We start from the raw sequence: 18,833 nt of genomic DNA, 5'->3' as shown, positions 1-18,833 counted from the left end.
GCGTTTTCTCAGCCCTTAGAATCACAGTGTAAATGCCTGGCTCAGAAGAGCAAACTGAGTCAGCCCTTAACCCCAGTGTGCTGAAATTGTCAAAACGTGTTTTTCAGCAGAAATAAACACGTTTTGGCAACTTTGGTCACCACCATGTAAGTTATAGGGCAGGAACAGCACAGTTTTCAAAACGTGTTTTTCAGCCCGAAATAAACGCGTTTTCTCAGCTCTTAGAATCGCAGTGTAAATGCCTGTCTCAGAAGAGCACACTGAGTCAGCCCTTAACCCCAGTGTGCTGAAATTGTCAAAACGTGTTTTTCAGCAGAAATAAACACGTTTTGGCAACTTTGGTCACCACCATGTAAGTTATATGGCAGGAACAGCACAGTTTTCAAAACGTGTTTTTCAGCCCGAAATAAACGCGTTTTCTCAGCTCTTAGAATCGCAGTGTAACTGCCTGTCTCAGAAGAGCACACTGAGTCAGCCCTTAACCCCAGTGTGCTGAAATTGTCAAAACGTGTTTTACAGCAGAAATAAACACGTTTTGGCAACTTTGGTCAGCACCATGTAACTTATAGGGCAGGAACAGCACAGTTTTCAAAACGTGTTTTTCAGCCCGAAATAAACGCGTTTTCTCAGCCCTTAGAATCACAGTGTAACTGCCTGTCTCAGAAGAGCACACTGAGTCAGCCCTTAACCCCAGTGTGCTGAAATTGTCAAAACGTGTTTTTCAGCAGAAATAAACACGTTTTGGCAACTTTGGTCACCACCATGTAAGTTATATGGCAGGAACAGCACAGTTTTCAAAACGTGTTTTTCAGCCCGAAATAAACGCGTTTTCTCAGCCCTTAGAATCACAGTGTAACTGCCTGTCTCAGAAGAGCACAGTGAGTCAGCCCTTAACCCCAGTGTGCTGAAATTGTCAAAACGTGTTTTTCAGCAGAAATAAACACGTTTTGGCAACTTTGGTCACCACCAGGTAAGTTATATGGCAGGAACAGCACAGTTTTCAAAACGTGTTTTTCAGCCCGAAATAAACGCGTTTTCTCTGCCCTTAGAATCACAGTGTAACTGCCTGTCTCAGAAGAGCACAGTAAGTCAGCCCTTAACCCCAGTGTGCTGAAATTGTCAAAACGTGTTTTTCAGCAGAAATAAACACGTTTTGGCAACTTTGGTCACCACCATGTAAGTTATATGGCAGGAACAGCACAGTTTTCAAAACGTGTTTTTCAGCCCGAAATAAACGCGTTTTCTCAGCCCTTAGAATCACAGTGTAACTGCCTGGCTCAGAAGAGCACAGTGAGTCAGCCCTTAACCCCAGTGTGCTGAAATTGTCAAAACGTGTTTTTCAGCAGAAATAAACACGTTTTGGCAACTTTGGTCACCACCATGTAAGTTATAGGGCAGGAACAGCACAGTTTTCAAAACGTGTTTTTCAGCCCGAAATAAACGCGTTTTCTCAGCCCTTAGAATCACAGTGTAACTGCCTGGCTCAGAAGAGCAAACTGAGTCAGCCCTTAACCCCAGTGTGCTGAAATTGTCAAAACGTGTTTTTCAGCAGAAATAAACACGTTTTGGCAACTTTGGTCACCACCATGTAAGTTATAGGGCAGGAACAGCACAGTTTTCAAAACGTGTTTTTCAGCCCGAAATAAACGCGTTTTCTCAGCCCTTAGAATCACAGTGTAACTGCCTGGCTCAGAAGAGCACACTGAGTCAGCCCTTAACCCCAGTGTGCTGAAATTGTCTAAACGTGTTTTACAGCAGAAATAAACACGTTTTGGCAACTTTGGTCACCACCATGTAAGTTATAGGGCAGGAACAGCACAGTTTTCAAAACGTGTTTTTCAGCCCGAAATAAACGCGTTTTCTCAGCCCTTAGAATCACAGTGTAAATGCCTGGCTCAGAAGAGCAAACTGAGTCAGCCCTTAACCCCAGTGTGCTGAAATTGTCAAAACGTGTTTTTCAGCAGAAATAAACACGTTTTGGCAACTTTGGTCACCACCATGTAAGTTATATGGCAGGAACAGCACAGTTTTCAAAACGTGTTTTTCAGCCCGAAATAAACGCGTTTTCTCAGCTCTTAGAATCGCAGTGTAACTGCCTGTCTCAGAAGAGCACACTGAGTCAGCCCTTAACCCCAGTGTGCTGAAATTGTCAAAACGTGTTTTTCAGCAGAAATAAACACGTTTTGGCAACTTTGGTCACCACCATGTAAGTTATATGGCAGGAACAGCACAGTTTTCAAAACGTGTTTTTCAGCCCGAAATAAACGCGTTTTCTCAGCCCTTAGAATCACAGTGTAACTGCCTGTCTCAGAAGAGCACAGTGAGTCAGCCCTTAACCCCAGTGTGCTGAAATTGTCAAAACGTGTTTTTCAGCAGAAATAAACACGTTTTGGCAACTTTGGTCACCACCAGGTAAGTTATATGGCAGGAACAGCACAGTTTTCAAAACGTGTTTTTCAGCCCGAAATAAACGCGTTTTCTCTGCCCTTAGAATCACAGTGTAACTGCCTGTCTCAGAAGAGCACAGTAAGTCAGCCCTTAACCCCAGTGTGCTGAAATTGTCAAAACGTGTTTTTCAGCAGAAATAAACACGTTTTGGCAACTTTGGTCACCACCATGTAAGTTATATGGCAGGAACAGCACAGTTTTCAAAACGTGTTTTTCAGCCCGAAATAAACGCGTTTTCTCAGCCCTTAGAATCACAGTGTAACTGCCTGGCTCAGAAGAGCACAGTGAGTCAGCCCTTAACCCCAGTGTGCTGAAATTGTCAAAACGTGTTTTTCAGCAGAAATAAACACGTTTTGGCAACTTTGGTCACCACCATGTAAGTTATAGGGCAGGAACAGCACAGTTTTCAAAACGTGTTTTTCAGCCCGAAATAAACGCGTTTTCTCAGCCCTTAGAATCACAGTGTAACTGCCTGGCTCAGAAGAGCAAACTGAGTCAGCCCTTAACCCCAGTGTGCTGAAATTGTCAAAACGTGTTTTTCAGCAGAAATAAACACGTTTTGGCAACTTTGGTCACCACCATGTAAGTTATAGGGCAGGAACAGCACAGTTTTCAAAACGTGTTTTTCAGCCCGAAATAAACGCGTTTTCTCAGCCCTTAGAATCACAGTGTAACTGCCTGGCTCAGAAGAGCACACTGAGTCAGCCCTTAACCCCAGTGTGCTGAAATTGTCTAAACGTGTTTTACAGCAGAAATAAACACGTTTTGGCAACTTTGGTCACCACCATGTAAGTTATAGGGCAGGAACAGCACAGTTTTCAAAACGTGTTTTTCAGCCCGAAATAAACGCGTTTTCTCAGCCCTTAGAATCACAGTGTAAATGCCTGGCTCAGAAGAGCAAACTGAGTCAGCCCTTAACCCCAGTGTGCTGAAATTGTCAAAACGTGTTTTTCAGCAGAAATAAACACGTTTTGGCAACTTTGGTCACCACCATGTAAGTTATATGGCAGGAACAGCACAGTTTTCAAAACGTGTTTTTCAGCCCGAAATAAACGCGTTTTCTCAGCTCTTAGAATCGCAGTGTAACTGCCTGTCTCAGAAGAACACACTGAGTCAGCCCTTAACCCCAGTGTTCTGAAATTGTCAAAACGTGTTTTACAGCAGAAATAAACACGTTTTGGCAACTTTGGTCAGCACCATGTAACTTATAGGGCAGGAACAGCACAGTTTTCAAAACGTGTTTTTCAGCCCGAAATAAACGCGTTTTCTCAGCCCTTAGAATCACAGTGTAACTGCCTGGCTCAGAAGAGCACACTGAGTCAGCCCTTAACCCCAGTGTGCTGAAATTGTCAAAACGTGTTTTTCAGCAGAAATAAACACGTTTTGGCAACTTTGGTCACCACCATGTAAGTTATATGGCTGGAACAGCACAGTTTTCAAAACGTGTTTTTCAGCCCGAAATAAACGCGTTTTCTCAGCCCTTAGAATCACAGTGTAACTGCCTGTCTCAGAAGAGCACAGTGAGTCAGCCCTTAACCCCAGTGTGCTGAAATTGTCAAAACGTGTTTTTCAGCAGAAATAAACACGTTTTGGCAACTTTGGTCACCACCAGGTAAGTTATATGGCAGGAACAGCACAGTTTTCAAAACGTGTTTTTCAGCACGAAATAAACGCGTTTTCTCTGCCCTTAGAATCACAGTGTAACTGCCTGTCTCAGAAGAGCACAGTGAGTCAGCCCTTAACCCCAGTGTGCTGAAATTGTCAAAACGTGTTTTTCAGCAGAAATAAACACGTTTTGGCAACTTTGGTCACCACCAGGTAAGTTATATGGCAGGAACAGCACAGTTTTCAAAACGTGTTTTTCAGCCCGAAATAAACGCGTTTTCTCAGCTCTTAGAATCGCAGTGTAACTGCCTGTCTCAGAAGAGCACACTGAGTCAGCCCTTAACCCCAGTGTGCTGAAATTGTCAAAACGTGTTTTACAGCAGAAATAAACACGTTTTGGCAACTTTGGTCAGCACCATGTAACTTATAGGGCAGGAACAGCACAGTTTTCAAAACGTGTTTTTCAGCCCGAAATAAACGCGTTTTCTCAGCCCTTAGAATCACAGTGTAACTGCCTGTCTCAGAAGAGCACAGTGAGTCAGCCCTTAACCCCAGTGTGCTGAAATTGTCAAAACGTGTTTTTCAGCAGAAATAAACACGTTTTGGCAACTTTGGTCACCACCATGTAAGTTATATGGCAGGAACAGCACAGTTTTCAAAACGTGTTTTTCAGCCCGAAATAAACGCGTTTTCTCAGCTCTTAGAATCGCAGTGTAACTGCCTGTCTCAGAAGAGCACAGTGAGTCAGCCCTTAACCCCAGTGTGCTGAAATTGTCAAAACGTGTTTTACAGCAGAAATAAACACGTTTTGGCAACTTTGGTCACCACCATGTAAGTTATATGGCATGAACAGCACAGTTTTCAAAACGTGTTTTTCAGCCCGAAATAAACGCGTTTTCTCAGCTCTTAGAATCGCTGTGTAACTGCCTGTCTCAGAAGAGCACAGTGAGTCAGCCCTTAACCCCAGTGTGCTGAAATTGTCAAAACGTGTTTTACAGCAGAAATAAACACGTTTTGGCAACTTTGGTCACCACCATGTAACTTATAGGGCAGGAACAGCACAGTTTTCAAAACGTGTTTTTCAGCCCGAAATAAACGCGTTTTCTCAGCCCTTAGAATCACAGTGTAACTGCCTGTCTCAGAAGAGCACACTGAGTCAGCCCTTAACCCCAGTGTGCTGAAATTGTCAAAACGTGTTTTACAGCAGAAATAAACACGTTTTGGCAACTTTGGTCAGCACCATGTAACTTATAGGGCAGGAACAGCACAGTTTTCAAAACGTGTTTTTCAGCCCGAAATAAACGCGTTTTCTCAGCCCTTAGAATCACAGTGTAACTGCCTGGCTCAGAAGAGCAAACTGAGTCAGCCCTTAACCCCAGTGTGCTGAAATTGTCAAAACGTGTTTTTCAGCAGAAATAAACACGTTTTGGCAACTTTGGTCACCACCATGTAAGTTATAGGGCAGGAACAGCACAGTTTTCAAAACGTGTTTTTCAGCCCGAAATAAACGCGTTTTCTCAGCCCTTAGAATCACAGTGTAACTGCCTGTCTCAGAAGAGCACACTGAGTCAGCCCTTAACCCCAGTGTGCTGAAATTGTCAAAACGTGTTTTACAGCAGAAATAAACACGTTTTGGCAACTTTGGTCACCACCATGTAAGTTATAGGGCAGGAACAGCACAGTTTTCAAAACGTGTTTTTCAGCACGAAATAAACGCGTTTTCTCTGCCCTTAGAATCACAGTGTAACTGCCTGTCTCAGAAGAGCACAGTGAGTCAGCCCTTAACCCCAGTGTGCTGAAATTGTCAAAACGTGTTTTTCAGCAGAAATAAACACGTTTTGGCAACTTTGGTCACCACCAGGTAAGTTATATGGCAGGAACAGCACAGTTTTCAAAACGTGTTTTTCAGCCCGAAATAAACGCGTTTTCTCAGCTCTTAGAATCGCAGTGTAACTGCCTGTCTCAGAAGAGCACACTGAGTCAGCCCTTAACCCCAGTGTGCTGAAATTGTCAAAACGTGTTTTACAGCAGAAATAAACACGTTTTGGCAACTTTGGTCAGCACCATGTAACTTATAGGGCAGGAACAGCACAGTTTTCAAAACGTGTTTTTCAGCCCGAAATAAACGCGTTTTCTCAGCCCTTAGAATCACAGTGTAACTGCCTGTCTCAGAAGAGCACAGTGAGTCAGCCCTTAACCCCAGTGTGCTGAAATTGTCAAAACGTGTTTTTCAGCAGAAATAAACACGTTTTGGCAACTTTGGTCACCACCATGTAAGTTATATGGCAGGAACAGCACAGTTTTCAAAACGTGTTTTTCAGCCCGAAATAAACGCGTTTTCTCAGCTCTTAGAATCGCAGTGTAACTGCCTGTCTCAGAAGAGCACAGAGTCAGCCCTTAACCCCAGTGTGCTGAAATTGTCAAAACGTGTTTTACAGCAGAAATAAACACGTTTTGGCAACTTTGGTCACCACCATGTAAGTTATATGGCATGAACAGCACAGTTTTCAAAACGTGTTTTTCAGCCCGAAATAAACGCGTTTTCTCAGCTCTTAGAATCGCAGTGTAACTGCCTGTCTCAGAAGAGCACAGTGAGTCAGCCCTTAACCCCAGTGTGCTGAAATTGTCAAAACGTGTTTTACAGCAGAAATAAACACGTTTTGGCAACTTTGGTCACCACCATGTAACTTATAGGGCAGGAACAGCACAGTTTTCAAAACGTGTTTTTCAGCCCGAAATAAACGCGTTTTCTCAGCCCTTAGAATCACAGTGTAACTGCCTGTCTCAGAAGAGCACACTGAGTCAGCCCTTAACCCCAGTGTGCTGAAATTGTCAAAACGTGTTTTACAGCAGAAATAAACACGTTTTGGCAACTTTGGTCAGCACCAGGTAAGTTATATGGCAGGAACAGCACAGTTTTCAAAACGTGTTTTTCAGCCCGAAATAAACGCGTTTTCTCAGCCCTTAGAATCACAGTGTAACTGCCTGGCTCAGAAGAGCAAACTGAGTCAGCCCTTAACCCCAGTGTGCTGAAATTGTCAAAACGTGTTTTTCAGCAGAAATAAACACGTTTTGGCAACTTTGGTCACCACCATGTAAGTTATATGGCAGGAACAGCACAGTTTTCAAAACGTGTTTTTCAGCTCGAAATAAACGCGTTTTCTCAGCCCTTAGAATCACAGTGTAACTGCCTGGCTCAGAAGAGCACACTGAGTCAGCCCTTAACCCCAGTGTGCTGAAATTGTCAAAACGTGTTTTACAGCAGAAATAAACACGTTTTGGCAACTTTGGTCACCACCATGTAAGTTATAGGGCAGGAACAGCACCGTTTTCAAAACGTGTTTTTCAGCCCGAAATAAACGCGTTTTCTCAGCCCTTAGAATCACAGTGTAACTGCCTGGCTCAGAAGAGCAAACTGAGTCAGCCCTTAACCCCAGTGTGCTGAAATTGTCAAAACGTGTTTTTCAGCAGAAATAAACACGTTTTGGCAACTTTGGTCACCACCATGTAAGTTATAGGGCAGGAACAGCACAGTTTTCAAAACGTGTTTTTCAGCCCGAAATAAACGCGTTTTCTCAGCCCTTAGAATCACAGTGTAACTGCCTGGCTCAGAAGAGCAAACTGAGTCAGCCCTTAACCCCAGTGTGCTGAAATTGTCAAAACGTGTTTTACAGCAGAAATAAACACGTTTTGGCAACTTTGGTCAGCACCATGTAACTTATAGGGCAGGAACAGCACAGTTTTCAAAACGTGTTTTTCAGCCCGAAATAAACGCGTTTTCTCAGCCCTTAGAATCACAGTGTAACTGCCTGGCTCAGAAGAGCAAACTGAGTCAGCCCTTAACCCCAGTGTGCTGAAATTGTCAAAACGTGTTTTTCAGCAGAAATAAACACGTTTTGGCAACTTTGGTCACCACCATGTAAGTTATAGGGCAGGAACAGCACAGTTTTCAAAACGTGTTTTTCAGCCCGAAATAAACGCGTTTTCTCAGCCCTTAGAATCACAGTGTAACTGCCTGTCTCAGAAGAGCACACTGAGTCAGCCCTTAACCCCAGTGTGCTGAAATTGTCAAAACGTGTTTTACAGCAGAAATAAACACGTTTTGGCAACTTTGGTCACCACCATGTAAGTTATAGGGCAGGAACAGCACAGTTTTCAAAACGTGTTTTTCAGCACGAAATAAACGCGTTTTCTCTGCCCTTAGAATCACAGTGTAACTGCCTGTCTCAGAAGAGCACAGTGAGTCAGCCCTTAACCCCAGTGTGCTGAAATTGTCAAAACGTGTTTTTCAGCAGAAATAAACACGTTTTGGCAACTTTGGTCACCACCAGGTAAGTTATATGGCAGGAACAGCACAGTTTTCAAAACGTGTTTTTCAGCCCGAAATAAACGCGTTTTCTCAGCTCTTAGAATCGCAGTGTAACTGCCTGTCTCAGAAGAGCACACTGAGTCAGCCCTTAACCCCAGTGTGCTGAAATTGTCAAAACGTGTTTTACAGCAGAAATAAACACGTTTTGGCAACTTTGGTCAGCACCATGTAACTTATAGGGCAGGAACAGCACAGTTTTCAAAACGTGTTTTTCAGCCCGAAATAAACGCGTTTTCTCAGCCCTTAGAATCACAGTGTAACTGCCTGTCTCAGAAGAGCACAGTGAGTCAGCCCTTAACCCCAGTGTGCTGAAATTGTCAAAACGTGTTTTTCAGCAGAAATAAACACGTTTTGGCAACTTTGGTCACCACCATGTAAGTTATATGGCAGGAACAGCACAGTTTTCAAAACGTGTTTTTCAGCCCGAAATAAACGCGTTTTCTCAGCTCTTAGAATCGCAGTGTAACTGCCTGTCTCAGAAGAGCACAGAGTCAGCCCTTAACCCCAGTGTGCTGAAATTGTCAAAACGTGTTTTACAGCAGAAATAAACACGTTTTGGCAACTTTGGTCACCACCATGTAAGTTATATGGCATGAACAGCACAGTTTTCAAAACGTGTTTTTCAGCCCGAAATAAACGCGTTTTCTCAGCTCTTAGAATCGCAGTGTAACTGCCTGTCTCAGAAGAGCACAGTGAGTCAGCCCTTAACCCCAGTGTGCTGAAATTGTCAAAACGTGTTTTACAGCAGAAATAAACACGTTTTGGCAACTTTGGTCACCACCATGTAACTTATAGGGCAGGAACAGCACAGTTTTCAAAACGTGTTTTTCAGCCCGAAATAAACGCGTTTTCTCAGCCCTTAGAATCACAGTGTAACTGCCTGTCTCAGAAGAGCACACTGAGTCAGCCCTTAACCCCAGTGTGCTGAAATTGTCAAAACGTGTTTTACAGCAGAAATAAACACGTTTTGGCAACTTTGGTCAGCACCAGGTAAGTTATATGGCAGGAACAGCACAGTTTTCAAAACGTGTTTTTCAGCCCGAAATAAACGCGTTTTCTCAGCCCTTAGAATCACAGTGTAACTGCCTGGCTCAGAAGAGCAAACTGAGTCAGCCCTTAACCCCAGTGTGCTGAAATTGTCAAAACGTGTTTTTCAGCAGAAATAAACACGTTTTGGCAACTTTGGTCACCACCATGTAAGTTATATGGCAGGAACAGCACAGTTTTCAAAACGTGTTTTTCAGCTCGAAATAAACGCGTTTTCTCAGCCCTTAGAATCACAGTGTAACTGCCTGGCTCAGAAGAGCACACTGAGTCAGCCCTTAACCCCAGTGTGCTGAAATTGTCAAAACGTGTTTTACAGCAGAAATAAACACGTTTTGGCAACTTTGGTCACCACCATGTAAGTTATAGGGCAGGAACAGCACCGTTTTCAAAACGTGTTTTTCAGCCCGAAATAAACGCGTTTTCTCAGCCCTTAGAATCACAGTGTAACTGCCTGGCTCAGAAGAGCACACTGAGTCAGCCCTTAACCCCAGTGTGCTGAAATTGTCTAAACGTGTTTTTCAGCAGAAATAAACACGTTTTGGCAACTTTGGTCACCACCAGGTAAGTTATATGGCAGGAACAGCACAGTTTTCAAAACGTGTTTTTCAGCCCGAAATAAACGCGTTTTCTCAGCTCTTAGAATCGCAGTGTAACTGCCTGTCTCAGAAGAGCACACTGAGTCAGCCCTTAACCCCAGTGTGCTGAAATTGTCAAAACGTGTTTTACAGCAGAAATAAACACGTTTTGGCAACTTTGGTCAGCACCATGTAACTTATAGGGCAGGAACAGCACAGTTTTCAAAACGTGTTTTTCAGCCCGAAATAAACGCGTTTTCTCAGCCCTTAGAATCACAGTGTAACTGCCTGTCTCAGAAGAGCACAGTGAGTCAGCCCTTAACCCCAGTGTGCTGAAATTGTCAAAACGTGTTTTTCAGCAGAAATAAACACGTTTTGGCAACTTTGGTCACCACCATGTAAGTTATATGGCAGGAACAGCACAGTTTTCAAAACGTGTTTTTCAGCCCGAAATAAACGCGTTTTCTCAGCTCTTAGAATCGCAGTGTAACTGCCTGTCTCAGAAGAGCACAGTGAGTCAGCCCTTAACCCCAGTGTGCTGAAATTGTCAAAACGTGTTTTACAGCAGAAATAAACACGTTTTGGCAACTTTGGTCACCACCATGTAAGTTATATGGCATGAACAGCACAGTTTTCAAAACGTGTTTTTCAGCCCGAAATAAACGCGTTTTCTCAGCTCTTAGAATCGCAGTGTAACTGCCTGTCTCAGAAGAGCACAGTGAGTCAGCCCTTAACCCCAGTGTGCTGAAATTGTCAAAACGTGTTTTACAGCAGAAATAAACACGTTTTGGCAACTTTGGTCACCACCATGTAACTTATAGGGCAGGAACAGCACAGTTTTCAAAACGTGTTTTTCAGCCCGAAATAAACGCGTTTTCTCAGCCCTTAGAATCACAGTGTAACTGCCTGTCTCAGAAGAGCACACTGAGTCAGCCCTTAACCCCAGTGTGCTGAAATTGTCAAAACGTGTTTTACAGCAGAAATAAACACGTTTTGGCAACTTTGGTCAGCACCATGTAACTTATAGGGCAGGAACAGCACAGTTTTCAAAACGTGTTTTTCAGCCCGAAATAAACGCGTTTTCTCAGCCCTTAGAATCACAGTGTAACTGCCTGGCTCAGAAGAGCACACTGAGTCAGCCCTTAACCCCAGTGTGCTGAAATTGTCAAAACGTGTTTTTCAGCAGAAATAAACACGTTTTGGCAACTTTGGTCACCACCATGCAAGTTATAGGGCAGGAACAGCACAGTTTTCAAAACGTGTTTTTCAGCCCGAAATAAACGCGTTTTCTCAGCTCTTAGAATCGCAGTGTAACTGCCTGTCTCAGAAGAGCACACTGAGTCAGCCCTTAACCCCAGTGTGCTGAAATTGTCAAAACGTGTTTTTCAGCAGAAATAAACACGTTTTGGCAACTTTGGTCACCACCATGTAAGTTATAGGGCAGGAACAGCACAGTTTTCAAAACGTGTTTTTCAGCCCGAAATAAACGCGTTTTCTCAGCCCTTAGAATCACAGTGTAACTGCCTGTCTCAGAAGAGCACACTGAGTCAGCCCTTAACCCCAGTGTGCTGAAATTGTCAAAACGTGTTTTACAGCAGAAATAAACACGTTTTGGCAACTTTGGTCAGCACCAGGTAAGTTATATGGCAGGAACAGCACAGTTTTCAAAACGTGTTTTTCAGCCCGAAATAAACGCGTTTTCTCAGCCCTTAGAATCACAGTGTAACTGCCTGGCTCAGAAGAGCAAACTGAGTCAGCCCTTAACCCCAGTGTGCTGAAATTGTCAAAACGTGTTTTTCAGCAGAAATAAACACGTTTTGGCAACTTTGGTCACCACCATGTAAGTTATAGGGCAGGAACAGCACCGTTTTCAAAACGTGTTTTTCAGCCCGAAATAAACGCGTTTTCTCAGCCCTTAGAATCACAGTGTAACTGCCTGGCTCAGAAGAGCAAACTGAGTCAGCCCTTAACCCCAGTGTGCTGAAATTGTCAAAACGTGTTTTTCAGCAGAAATAAACACGTTTTGGCAACTTTGGTCACCACCATGTAAGTTATAGGGCAGGAACAGCACAGTTTTCAAAACGTGTTTTTCAGCCCGAAATAAACGCGTTTTCTCAGCCCTTAGAATCACAGTGTAACTGCCTGGCTCAGAAGAGCAAACTGAGTCAGCCCTTAACCCCAGTGTGCTGAAATTGTCAAAACGTGTTTTACAGCAGAAATAAACACGTTTTGGCAACTTTGGTCAGCACCATGTAACTTATAGGGCAGGAACAGCACAGTTTTCAAAACGTGTTTTTCAGCCCGAAATAAACGCGTTTTCTCAGCCCTTAGAATCACAGTGTAACTGCCTGGCTCAGAAGAGCAAACTGAGTCAGCCCTTAACCCCAGTGTGCTGAAATTGTCAAAACGTGTTTTACAGCAGAAATAAACACGTTTTGGCAACTTTGGTCACCACCATGTAAGTTATAGGGCAGGAACAGCACAGTTTTCAAAACGTGTTTTTCAGCACGAAATAAACGCGTTTTCTCTGCCCTTAGAATCACAGTGTAACTGCCTGTCTCAGAAGAGCACAGTGAGTCAGCCCTTAACCCCAGTGTGCTGAAATTGTCAAAACGTGTTTTTCAGCAGAAATAAACACGTTTTGGCAACTTTGGTCACCACCAGGTAAGTTATATGGCAGGAACAGCACAGTTTTCAAAACGTGTTTTTCAGCCCGAAATAAACGCGTTTTCTCAGCTCTTAGAATCGCAGTGTAACTGCCTGTCTCAGAAGAGCACACTGAGTCAGCCCTTAACCCCAGTGTGCTGAAATTGTCAAAACGTGTTTTACAGCAGAAATAAACACGTTTTGGCAACTTTGGTCAGCACCATGTAACTTATAGGGCAGGAACAGCACAGTTTTCAAAACGTGTTTTTCAGCCCGAAATAAACGCGTTTTCTCAGCCCTTAGAATCACAGTGTAACTGCCTGTCTCAGAAGAGCACAGTGAGTCAGCCCTTAACCCCAGTGTGCTGAAATTGTCAAAACGTGTTTTTCAGCAGAAATAAACACGTTTTGGCAACTTTGGTCACCACCATGTAAGTTATATGGCAGGAACAGCACAGTTTTCAAAACGTGTTTTTCAGCCCGAAATAAACGCGTTTTCTCAGCTCTTAGAATCGCAGTGTAACTGCCTGTCTCAGAAGAGCACAGAGTCAGCCCTTAACCCCAGTGTGCTGAAATTGTCAAAACGTGTTTTACAGCAGAAATAAACACGTTTTGGCAACTTTGGTCACCACCATGTAAGTTATATGGCATGAACAGCACAGTTTTCAAAACGTGTTTTTCAGCCCGAAATAAACGCGTTTTCTCAGCTCTTAGAATCGCAGTGTAACTGCCTGTCTCAGAAGAGCACAGTGAGTCAGCCCTTAACCCCAGTGTGCTGAAATTGTCAAAACGTGTTTTACAGCAGAAATAAACACGTTTTGGCAACTTTGGTCACCACCATGTAACTTATAGGGCAGGAACAGCACAGTTTTCAAAACGTGTTTTTCAGCCCGAAATAAACGCGTTTTCTCAGCCCTTAGAATCACAGTGTAACTGCCTGTCTCAGAAGAGCACACTGAGTCAGCCCTTAACCCCAGTGTGCTGAAATTGTCAAAACGTGTTTTACAGCAGAAATAAACACGTTTTGGCAACTTTGGTCAGCACCAGGTAAGTTATATGGCAGGAACAGCACAGTTTTCAAAACGTGTTTTTCAGCCCGAAATAAACGCGTTTTCTCAGCCCTTAGAATCACAGTGTAACTGCCTGGCTCAGAAGAGCAAACTGAGTCAGCCCTTAACCCCAGTGTGCTGAAATTGTCAAAACGTGTTTTTCAGCAGAAATAAACACGTTTTGGCAACTTTGGTCACCACCATGTAAGTTATATGGCAGGAACAGCACAGTTTTCAAAACGTGTTTTTCAGCTCGAAATAAACGCGTTTTCTCAGCCCTTAGAATCACAGTGTAACTGCCTGGCTCAGAAGAGCACACTGAGTCAGCCCTTAACCCCAGTGTGCTGAAATTGTCAAAACGTGTTTTACAGCAGAAATAAACACGTTTTGGCAACTTTGGTCACCACCATGTAAGTTATAGGGCAGGAACAGCACCGTTTTCAAAACGTGTTTTTCAGCCCGAAATAAACGCGTTTTCTCAGCCCTTAGAATCACAGTGTAACTGCCTGGCTCAGAAGAGCAAACTGAGTCAGCCCTTAACCCCAGTGTGCTGAAATTGTCAAAACGTGTTTTTCAGCAGAAATAAACACGTTTTGGCAACTTTGGTCACCACCATGTAAGTTATAGGGCAGGAACAGCACAGTTTTCAAAACGTGTTTTTCAGCCCGAAATAAACGCGTTTTCTCAGCCCTTAGAATCACAGTGTAACTGCCTGGCTCAGAAGAGCAAACTGAGTCAGCCCTTAACCCCAGTGTGCTGAAATTGTCAAAACGTGTTTTTCAGCAGAAATAAACACGTTTTGGCAACTTTGGTCACCACCATGTAAGTTATAGGGCAGGAACAGCACAGTTTTCAAAACGTGTTTTTCAGCCCGAAATAAACGCGTTTTCTCAGCCCTTAGAATCACAGTGTAACTGCCTGGCTCAGAAGAGCACACTGAGTCAGCCCTTAACCCCAGTGTGCTGAAATTGTCTAAACGTGTTTTACAGCAGAAATAAACACGTTTTGGCAACTTTGGTCACCACCATGTAAGTTATAGGGCAGGAACAGCACAGTTTTCAAAACGTGTTTTTCAGCCCGAAATAAACGCGTTTTCTCAGCCCTTAGAATCACAGTGTAAATGCCTGGCTCAGAAGAGCAAACTGAGTCAGCCCTTAACCCCAGTGTGCTGAAATTGTCAAAACGTGTTTTTCAGCAGAAATAAACACGTTTTGGCAACTTTGGTCACCACCATGTAAGTTATATGGCAGGAACAGCACAGTTTTCAAAACGTGTTTTTCAGCCCGAAATAAACGCGTTTTCTCAGCTCTTAGAATCGCAGTGTAACTGCCTGTCTCAGAAGAGCACACTGAGTCAGCCCTTAACCCCAGTGTGCTGAAATTGTCAAAACGTGTTTTACAGCAGAAATAAACACGTTTTGGCAACTTTGGTCAGCACCATGTAACTTATAGGGCAGGAACAGCACAGTTTTCAAAACGTGTTTTTCAGCCCGAAATAAACGCGTTTTCTCAGCCCTTAGAATCACAGTGTAACTGCCTGGCTCAGAAGAGCACACTGAGTCAGCCCTTAACCCCAGTGTGCTGAAATTGTCAAAACGTGTTTTTCAGCAGAAATAAACACGTTTTGGCAACTTTGGTCACCACCAGGTAAGTTATATGGCAGGAACAGCACAGTTTTCAAAACGTGTTTTTCAGCACGAAATAAACGCGTTTTCTCTGCCCTTAGAATCACAGTGTAACTGCCTGTCTCAGAAGAGCACAGTGAGTCAGCCCTTAACCCCAGTGTGCTGAAATTGTCAAAACGTGTTTTTCAGCAGAAATAAACACGTTTTGGCAACTTTGGTCACCACCAGGTAAGTTATATGGCAGGAACAGCACAGTTTTCAAAACGTGTTTTTCAGCCCGAAATAAACGCGTTTTCTCAGCTCTTAGAATCGCAGTGTAACTGCCTGTCTCAGAAGAGCACACTGAGTCAGCCCTTAACCCCAGTGTGCTGAAATTGTCAAAACGTGTTTTACAGCAGAAATAAACACGTTTTGGCAACTTTGGTCAGCACCATGTAACTTATAGGGCAGGAACAGCACAGTTTTCAAAACGTGTTTTTCAGCCCGAAATAAACGCGTTTTCTCAGCCCTTAGAATCACAGTGTAACTGCCTGTCTCAGAAGAGCACAGTGAGTCAGCCCTTAACCCCAGTGTGCTGAAATTGTCAAAACGTGTTTTTCAGCAGAAATAAACACGTTTTGGCAACTTTGGTCACCACCATGTAAGTTATATGGCAGGAACAGCACAGTTTTCAAAACGTGTTTTTCAGCCCGAAATAAACGCGTTTTCTCAGCTCTTAGAATCGCAGTGTAACTGCCTGTCTCAGAAGAGCACAGTGAGTCAGCCCTTAACCCCAGTGTGCTGAAATTGTCAAAACGTGTTTTACAGCAGAAATAAACACGTTTTGGCAACTTTGGTCACCACCATGTAAGTTATATGGCATGAACAGCACAGTTTTCAAAACGTGTTTTTCAGCCCGAAATAAACGCGTTTTCTCAGCTCTTAGAATCGCAGTGTAACTGCCTGTCTCAGAAGAGCACAGTGAGTCAGCCCTTAACCCCAGTGTGCTGAAATTGTCAAAACGTGTTTTACAGCAGAAATAAACACGTTTTGGCAACTTTGGTCACCACCATGTAACTTATAGGGCAGGAACAGCACAGTTTTCAAAACGTGTTTTTCAGCCCGAAATAAACGCGTTTTCTCAGCCCTTAGAATCACAGTGTAACTGCCTGTCTCAGAAGAGCACACTGAGTCAGCCCTTAACCCCAGTGTGCTGAAATTGTCAAAACGTGTTTTACAGCAGAAATAAACACGTTTTGGCAACTTTGGTCAGCACCATGTAACTTATAGGGCAGGAACAGCACAGTTTTCAAAACGTGTTTTTCAGCCCGAAATAAACGCGTTTTCTCAGCCCTTAGAATCACAGTGTAACTGCCTGGCTCAGAAGAGCACACTGAGTCAGCCCTTAACCCCAGTGTGCTGAAATTGTCAAAACGTGTTTTTCAGCAGAAATAAACACGTTTTGGCAACTTTGGTCACCACCATGCAAGTTATAGGGCAGGAACAGCACAGTTTTCAAAACGTGTTTTTCAGCCCGAAATAAACGCGTTTTCTCAGCTCTTAGAATCGCAGTGTAACTGCCTGTCTCAGAAGAGCACACTGAGTCAGCCCTTAACCCCAGTGTGCTGAAATTGTCAAAACGTGTTTTTCAGCAGAAATAAACACGTTTTGGCAACTTTGGTCACCACCATGTAAGTTATAGGGCAGGAACAGCACAGTTTTCAAAACGTGTTTTTCAGCCCGAAATAAACACGTTTTCTCAGCTCTTAGAATCGCAGTGTAACTGCCTGTCTCAGAAGAGCACACTGAGTCAGCCCTTAACCCCAGTGTGCTGAAATTGTCAAAACGTGTTTTACAGCAGAAATAAACACGTTTTGGCAACTTTGGTCACCACCATGTAAGTTATAGGGCATAAACAGCACAGTTTTCAAAACGTGTTTTTCAGCCCGAAATAAACGCGTTTTCTCAGCCCTTAGAATCACAGTGTAACTGCCTGGCTCAGAAGAGCAAACTGAGTCAGCCCTTAACCCCAGTGTGCTGAAATTGTCAAAACGTGTTTTTCAGCAGAAATAAACACGTTTTGGCAACTTTGGTCACCACCATGTAAGTTATAGGGCAGGAACAGCACAGTTTTCAAAACGTGTTTTTCAGCCCGAAATAAACGCGTTTTCTCAGCCCTTAGAATCACAGTGTAACTGCCTGGCTCAGAAGAGCAAACTGAGTCAGCCCTTAACCCCAGTGTGCTGAAATTGTCAAAACGTGTTTTTCAGCAGAAATAAACACGTTTTGGCAACTTTGGTCACCACCATGTAAGTTATAGGGCAGGAACAGCACAGTTTTCAAAACGTGTTTTTCAGCCCGAAATAAACGCGTTTTCTCAGCCCTTAGAATCACAGTGTAACTGCCTGGCTCAGAAGAGCAAACTGAGTCAGCCCTTAACCCCAGTGTGCTGAAATTGTCAAAACGTGTTTTTCAGCAGAAATAAACACGTTTTGGCAACTTTGGTCACCACCATGTAAGTTATAGGGCAGGAACAGCACAGTTTTCAAAACGTGTTTTTCAGCCCGAAATAAACGCGTTTTCTCAGCCCTTAGAATCACAGTGTAACTGCCTGGCTCAGAAGAGCACACTGAGTCAGCCCTTAACCCCAGTGTGCTGAAATTGTCAAAACGTGTTTTACAGCAGAAATAAACACGTTTTGGCAACTTTGGTCACCACCATGTAAGCTATAGGGCAGGAACAGCACAGTTTTCAAAACGTGTTTTTCAGCCCGAAATAAACGCGTTTTCTCAGCCCTTAGAATCACAGTGTAAATGCCTGGCTCAGAAGAGCAAACTGAGTCAGCCCTTAACCCCAGTGTGCTGAAATTGTCAAAACGTGTTTTTCAGCAGAAATAAACACGTTTTGGCAACTTTGGTCACCACCATGTAAGTTATAGGGCAGGAACAGCACAGTTTTCAAAACGTGTTTTTCAGCCCGAAATAAACGCGTTTTCTCAGCTCTTAGAATCGCAGTGTAACTGCCTGTCTCAGAAGAGCACACTGAGTCAGCCCTTAACCCCAGTGTGCTGAAATTGTCAAAACGTGTTTTACAGCAGAAATAAACACGTTTTGGCAACTTTGGTCACCACCATGTAAGTTATAGGGCAGGAACAGCACAGTTTTCAAAACGTGTTTTTCAGCCCGAAATAAACGCGTTTTCTCAGCTCTTAGAATCGCAGTGTAACTGCCTGTCTCAGAAGAGCACACTGAGTCAGCCCTTAACCCCAGTGTGCTGAAATTGTCAAAACGTGTTTTTCAGCAGAAATAAACACGTTTTGGCAACTTTGGTCACCACCATGTAAGTTATAGGGCAGGAACAGCACAGTTTTCAAAACGTGTTTTTCAGCCCGAAATAAACGCGTTTTCTCAGCTCTTAGAATCGCAGTGTAACTGCCTGTCTCAGAAGAGCACACTGAGTCAGCCCTTAACCCCAGTGTGCTGAAATTGTCAA

Source organism: Atractosteus spatula, chromosome 3 (genome assembly GCF_055471065.1).
Source record: "Atractosteus spatula isolate fAtrSpa1 chromosome 3, fAtrSpa1.hap1, whole genome shotgun sequence".
Taxonomy (NCBI): domain Eukaryota; kingdom Metazoa; phylum Chordata; class Actinopteri; order Semionotiformes; family Lepisosteidae; genus Atractosteus; species Atractosteus spatula.
This window is presented reverse-complemented; position numbering follows the sequence as displayed.